Raw genomic sequence first — 7,577 nt, forward strand, 5'->3', positions numbered from 1 at the left:
CTGATTATAAAATTAATGTATCATACGATTCAGTTATATTTTGGAAAAGAGAATAAGAATATGTTATTTTTAGGTGTTTCGATAACATTGTTTGCTTATGCACAAATGGCACACAAAATTGCATACAAAATTGAAACAACCATGGACATTGGTTGGTCCTACTTTAAGGCACAGATATTTTTTCATTAGTTTTAGTTTTTAATTTATCAAAGCTTTACTATTATATTTCATTTTTTTTTCTTTACCTCATTTGCGCATTTAAATCTAACATTTTTTTAATATTAAAGATATTTGATGATAGGTGAGATTTATTTCACTAATTTTAAAATTTATGTAGTACATGTTTCAATTTTTCATGTTAACATTTTGTTTTTATATAATATAATGCAAGCCATAGTAAAGATGATATTTGCCTGTGCAGACTGACCTCTCGGTCACATTCCTAATATCATCATATCTATACTAAAATACATAAGCTGATTTAATAGCAACAGATAATATTAAGAAATATTTATAAATAAAATAAAATTGAGAGAGGAAAGAAAAATATATATATTTACTCGATAACGGTAAGTGACATTAATTTATGTGATAAAGATGTAAATAAATGAAATTAGTTATATGAATTAGTACATGTTTGTTTTCTCAATGTAATAAAATATTTTTGGAATATGTGGGCTCTTACCTTTCAATAAAGTTGCCAAATGATCCGCTAATCCGCTATCTATCAAATGCCTGTAATAATTACAGATAGAACACAGCACACAGCAATACAACTCACAACACGTTACGACTGCTCCAAAGAGAATGGTTCGTGAGCAGAAGTGCTGCCCTTTTTAAAATTTTCAGCACAAGCGCCGAAGAGGCGTTCAGTGTAACTACTTTGTCCCGCGAAATTTGAAGATTAATTTACTTATTTCCACATTTTGGAAACGGTACCTTACAGATTACTCGGTCCATAGATGCCAGTTGTATTTAAAATTATGTAAAAATTAACCTTGTTTATAAATGTACTGAATATTTGTCGAAAAATAGTTCCTTAATCGTCAACCTGAGAAGAAACTGAATACAGTCAAACTTTTACAGGTTTCAAGATTTTTTTTCAGTCTTTCTCATTTTCACTTTTTGATTGATTTTTAGACAAAAACTATTAATTAAATTTATATACTAGATTAACGTTTCTAAGATTTTATGAGTAGTTTCTGTAGACTAAATGTATGAGATACAGTTTTTCAAATGTTGATAACTTAAAATGGAAATACATCACTTAAGCAGTAGACTTATTAATTACTACTTATTTAAAATAATTAGTAATTAAAAAAAAATATCAATACAATGAAATATGTATGCTGAATCCAATAACGGAAGGATCCCATGCATACATTGCATATCTTATTTGTTACTTTATTATTTTTGTATATATTTTTAATATTTTAATATTCATTCTATATTTATTGTATATAAATTTTAACACAGTTTTTTGATTTTTATTTAATTTAAATTTGTTACTTACTATATCTTTCATATATTTTCTCATTGAGTTGAAGCCAGCATATGAAAGGGAAAAAGAAGGAAAGGAAAAGAAAGAAGAGAGAAAGGGAAAAGGATAAAAAAGGAGAGAGAAAAATCATGAAGATGAGTACAAGAAAAAGGGAAAAAAAGTCTTGCTTTAATGTTATATATTACTAATGTTTATAATTATTGTTTATTATTGCATACTTGTCTAGGCTTATTTATCGTAAGATTAAAAATATTGGCTGATTACACTAAAATAAGTATGCTGTGTGATAAGCAATCCAATGAAGTTGGTCAGCACAACTTTGTATTTTAATAAAGTTTTTCCTTCTCTAGATTAACTCTACCTTTGTACTTTTTTATTGTAGCCCTGATAAAGACTTACAAAGCAAGTGGGAACGCCGGCAGAAAATAAATAAATAGTTATTACTAGTTTTTTTTACATCTTGACCGCAGCTCTGACCATATTCTTCAAAATAAGTGGTACAGTTTGAAGTAACAAGGTTACAAAGTCTTTCAGTAATTTACCGCTATAATAAAAAGATTATGTACCAAAATTATAATTAACTATAATTCATAATATATTAAAAAAAAAATGAAACGAATAAGCTGCTACGACAAGGAAAATCAGTGATAATTTAGTATGAAAAATATATATATATTTTTTATTACTTTATTTTTCAAAAGAATATTAAAAAATAACTTGGTGTAGATTTTCAAAAGCTCCATGGTCAAATAATGACATAAATCTGTAACTTAATCTGTAATTTTTTTTGTCAAAAACACTTTGGTTTTAAAACAGTGAACCATAAATTTTCGCAACTTTTATAAATTCTTGAAGGAGAGCAGCACGATAGTTTGTTCTGATTAACCTGTTATTTGAACCTCGTTGGTAACAATTTTCTGTAGGTTGAATTAGGAACCAAAAATATTCATATACTCCATGAATCTTCATTCATTGAGGGACGACTATTATTTCTAATATTGGATGTCTTGATGTGTCTATTGATCATATATTATCATTATGTGTTTTATAACATTTCTAAATAAATATTTGGTTTTATAAGAAATTTTCTTGGGAAAATTCATTCCAGTGGCGTTGAACCAAATTAAATTAAGTTTTTGATTGAGTTTGATAACTGAATGATATTTTCACTGATAAAGAAGATAAACTGAACTCACAGCATCCTACGGTGATTAAATGAAATCATTATAGTGCACAATCGGATGAGGTCGCATTCGGGAAAGTGAGTAACAAAGACTGTCTATATCCTGGTCAGTTGTCATGACAGAAAGCTATTAAGAAACAGTAATATGAAACCAGGAGTTCTTGAGCTGATATTAAGAAACAGTAATATCAAACCAGGAGTTCTTGAGCTGATATTAAGAAACAGTAATATCAAACCAGGAGTTCTTGAGCTGATATTAAGAAACAGTAATATCAAACCAGGAGTTCTTGAGCTGATATTAAGAAACAGTAATATCAAACCAGGAGTTCTTGAGCTGATTTTAAGAAACAGTAATATCAAACCAGGAGTTCTTGAGCTGATATTAAGAAACAGTAATATCAAACCAGGAGTTCTTGAGCTGATATTTGGCTCATGCATATAAATATATCTCTTGGTAGGTATGAATGAAACAATAAGGTTCAGAAAATAGAAATCATATATTTATAAATACATTTCATATTTATCTTCTGGTGGAGGGATGATTTCGAGGATAGCAGATCAATGCAAGCTCCAATATGATCTCCTCAAACAGAAAGGGAAGATTCTCAATTCTGCGAATTAAAGCATAAATGGAGTTGATGACTCCCCATTCCAAGTCTCCTCTGAACGCGATCTCTCTAAGGTCGTAGAGGAACCGGTCTATCAATATTTGATTCACCTGCCTTATCCACGCACGTCGATCAGCCATTTGTATCTCTGAAATAATTAATACAGGTTATTCATCAAATCAATGCATAATGTGATAAATTAGTTATTGTTGTCAGGAATCGCTTATTAGAAGTGGAAACGATGGAGACGGAGGTGATAAAGGAGGGAGGAGAAAGAGGAAGAGGGTCACTACGGCGATCCCAGAGAACCAAAGGGAGCGATTTCCCGGTCCCAGATTGTTGATGTCGTATGGACTCCACTAGAACAAGCTTGAATCTAGAATTTCATTTTTTTTTCAATATTTTTATTATTTGTAATTATTTTGATAATGTATATATTTGTTTACCTCGTGTATTTTTTTTCTATTAATTCGTATGACTTTAATCTCTTTTTGTGTCATGAACTCAATACAAGAACTTTTTTGAGCATTATGTTAGCTAAGGTATCTTACCAGTAAATTACATTCAGTATTTTCACAATATCATTGACTACAACATACAAAATATACACACACCTCCCCCTTTCAACACTGTTTCGTAGAGTAAATAAATCTAGGGAATTTAAAGATCTTAAAGTATAAGGATGTACTTAAATAATTACATACCCTATTTGTAAAGTTACTGGAGGCTGTGGAGTAGGAAGTGTTATTTTATAATTATTTGTTAATATTTCGTTACCATTTTGTTTTTGTTTAATTCTTACTATAATATAATTATTGGGGTTGATTCATAATCCATTTAATGGAAACGATAATATCAGATGTGGCCATTACTATAGCTGAGAGAATCATGTGATGATATCTGAATTGGGAAATGTTCGTGTAAGATAATAGTTTAATTGACTGTTGATTATTTAGTATTTGTTTATTAAAGAACCTTCACATATTTAAAAGTTAAAGCCACATTATTCTAACCAGTGGTCTAAATAAACGGATGGTAAACGGTTATAGAAAGCTTCCAAGTTCAGTTTTCGCATAGGACAATCCACAATACATCATTTAGTCACATTAAAAACCGAAGTCTAATATGCGCCTAATATACTGCAACAAACGAATGAAGTATTCTTTGACATAATGAAGGCGTCTGTTTCAAAATCATGAACAGCTCAATGGTATCTCTCAGGGTTGTGTCCTTAGCCCCACTTTATTATCACTTGCCAACGATCAAATTATCTAGTACTCAATTTACTAAGAGGCGTTGAACCTCTACTGTTAAGATTAGCGATTGTTTGCAGGTTGAATAACGTCAATACTCTTAAAAATAAGTTATAAGAAGCCAGAATTAAGCACTGAAAAACTGTCTCCAATTTAATCGAAAAAGAAATACGCCTTTCTCTCCTGAACTACACCTGAGAAATTGACCGTTTCCATATACAAATCACCATAAATTTCTAGGTTTATTTGAATTTGATTGAAAATTAAGTAAGCACAACACATTACAACATTAAGAATAGGAACTAACAACAAATTAAATATATCCTGATTTCTTTATATGTTTCTTTATCATCGTAGATTTCAGATAGGTTCACCATGTTAAAACTATGTAGCTAGAGTCCTATATAGTTTTAACATGTTGAACCTATCTGAACTCTACGATGATAAAGAAACATGCATGTGCTAAGTTGGATTGTGGATCTTTTATCTTTGGTTCTGTCCGTTGCCGTACCCTTGCTAAGCTCGAATCAGTGCATCTTACGGGAATACGGGTTGCTACCGATGCATTCGGGACCAATCCTATTCTCAACATTTGCTCAGAAGCAGGCCTGCCTCCCCTGTTATTTAGGAGACAAAACTGATCATAAATTCTGTTCATTTCATTCTGAACAAGTGGACCTACTTTTAAGGCCTCTCGTCCACTGGATGCGAAATCAATTCGTCCGAATTCACACAAAAATGCACGAAAGATCCTAACACGAGACTGGATGGGAGACCGCGTCCATTAGGGCTGTACTGTTCGTCAGTTTTTGTCCAAACAGGTGCGAAGTGCGAACCGACCCCGTTTTGCTGGAATTTAGTTGCGAACGAGTGCAAAAAAGAGAGTGAAAAGGGAATTTAGAAGAAACGTCAAGAATGTATCGAAATGTGTTCTTTTTTTATTTGAAAATAGAAAACGTGATGGTTTTCATCGATTTGAGGATGAAGCCGCAAAAGAGAAAATCCACAGAACTCATTTATTTTTGCTTAAATGTGATTCACCCATATTTTGCGCCTTCGTCGATACTGCCTGTGCCTCATCGATGAATGAAAGGTGATAATTCCAAAATGAAAAACTCTTCATCAGAAAACCGTTTCGAAGAGTCATCTTGTCTACTACAAATCCGAACGAATACCGGACTTGGATTGGAGGTAATGGATTTCGTACAAACGGGGCGACAACGCGATTCGCAGCTTTCCGCTCCCAATGGACGAGATGCCTAAAGGAGTTGAACACATAAATATGGTTTATTGGAACGGATTAATGAATATAAACTAAATTATTACATTAAAAGGGTAAGGTTAGCTGAATAAAACAAATCAACTACAAATTCTGTATAAAAATAAATTAGTTAAAATATTAGATTACCACTGTTGTTATTTAAAAACAAGTGTAAACTACAGAAATGGTTTGCTTAGAAAATATAGTTTAGAGTAAACGGTTATATAAAAAGCAAATTTATGAAGGACTTCTTTGTATTTTGAAATTGTAATTCAAAACGTTTGTTGACTTATGTTTATATGGTAAGTATAAACAAACATCTTGGCGGACGAACAACAGTTCTTAGTCCAAAATTCCTTAAGTAGACACTTTGATCCTGATTAATTAGCGATTTTTAAAGAAATATTATTAGATATATTCAGAAACTAGCTTAATTATTCTACGATTGGATGTAGACTAAAGTTGTTTCTCTAGACCTCATATCCTTTGAGATTCAGTCCTAAAAAGTTTGCAAATGTAAAAATGGCAACAAATAGAACTAATTATTTTATACAGCGAATTCTTCAATTCTAGATTTATTGTGAAGTAGTATTATTCCATTTTAAATATTAATTCAATGAAATGCATATGTTGAATTCAAGCACAATAGCAACTGCAAATAGCAGTTGAAGAATATTTGAATTTATAAGGATTTAATGTTTATAAGAAAAAAATAATACATTACTTATAAATATTTGAATTTATTAGGATTTAATGTTTATAAGCAAATATAATACATTGCTTACAAATATTTGAATTTATAAGGATTTAATGTTTATAAGCAAATAGAATACATTACTTACAGATATACGAATTTATAAGGTTTTAATGTTTATAAGAAAATATAATATATTACTTACAAATATATGAATTTATAAGAATTTAATGTATATATAAGCAAATATAATACATTACTTACGAATATATGAAATTATAATGACTTTAATGTTTATAAGCAAATATAATACATTACTTACAAATAAAATAATGAGATCAGATGACAACACGATATGACTGCTCTGAAGTGAATGGATCCTGCCCAGAAATGCAGCCATTTTTAAAGTTGCCTACACAAGCGCCGAGGGCAACAAGTGCAATTACTTTTTCCCACAAAATTTAAAATTACGTTATTTATCAACTAGCAATGGTTATTAATATATAGAAATTACTGGATCACTATTATAATAGAAAATTTTATAAACCATGTATAAATATTTATCTTCATAGGATAAAATTTAATATTAATTAATTTTTTTTTTAACAAATGATATTTTATTTATTCATAAGTTTACAATCTTGGGCAATAAGTAATAGTGATAAATACTCATACTCATAACAAAATTTGAAATATACAAAATAATAATAAAAATATAAAATTATATATGAATAAATAAAATCATAAAATCTCTATGTAAACCTTAACAGAAAGATAATCAAACTTAAGAAATAAAATAAAATAACTAATGTTTGAAAAAGTAATGAAAATAAACAGAAAAACAGAAAGATAAATAAATAAACATAATCATACTATGTACATAAAGAAATAAAGGTAAAATAAACAAAGTAAAATTTGAACAAATAATAACACATCTTTATGAATATGAACAGAACGAGAAATAAAATGGACATCATCAAACTTTATAAAAATAAGGATAAAAGGAATAAGAAATAAGGATAAAATAAAATATGTAAAATTTAAACTAGTAATGAATGTAATAAATAAATAAAACAT

At 29.5% G+C, this 7,577-nt stretch overlaps 1 long non-coding RNA gene across 1 annotated transcript in view; it reads right to left on the reverse strand.

Annotated features, from left to right (window-relative positions):
• The window catches only part of LOC106686194 (uncharacterized), a 1,644-nt gene extending 832 nt beyond the window's left edge, over positions 1–812 (reverse strand). Inside the window, exon 1 of the long non-coding RNA XR_001343973.1 lies at positions 686–812. This is a non-coding gene — a long non-coding RNA (uncharacterized lncRNA). The remainder of the gene's footprint in view (positions 1–685) is intronic.
• Between the last annotated feature and the right edge of the window lie 6,765 nt (positions 813–7,577).

The sequence above is a fragment of the Halyomorpha halys genome, unplaced genomic scaffold (genome assembly GCF_000696795.3).
Source record: "Halyomorpha halys isolate HHAL.00 unplaced genomic scaffold, Hhal_1.1 Scaffold797.1, whole genome shotgun sequence".
NCBI classification, from domain to species: Eukaryota; Metazoa; Arthropoda; class Insecta; order Hemiptera; family Pentatomidae; genus Halyomorpha; species Halyomorpha halys.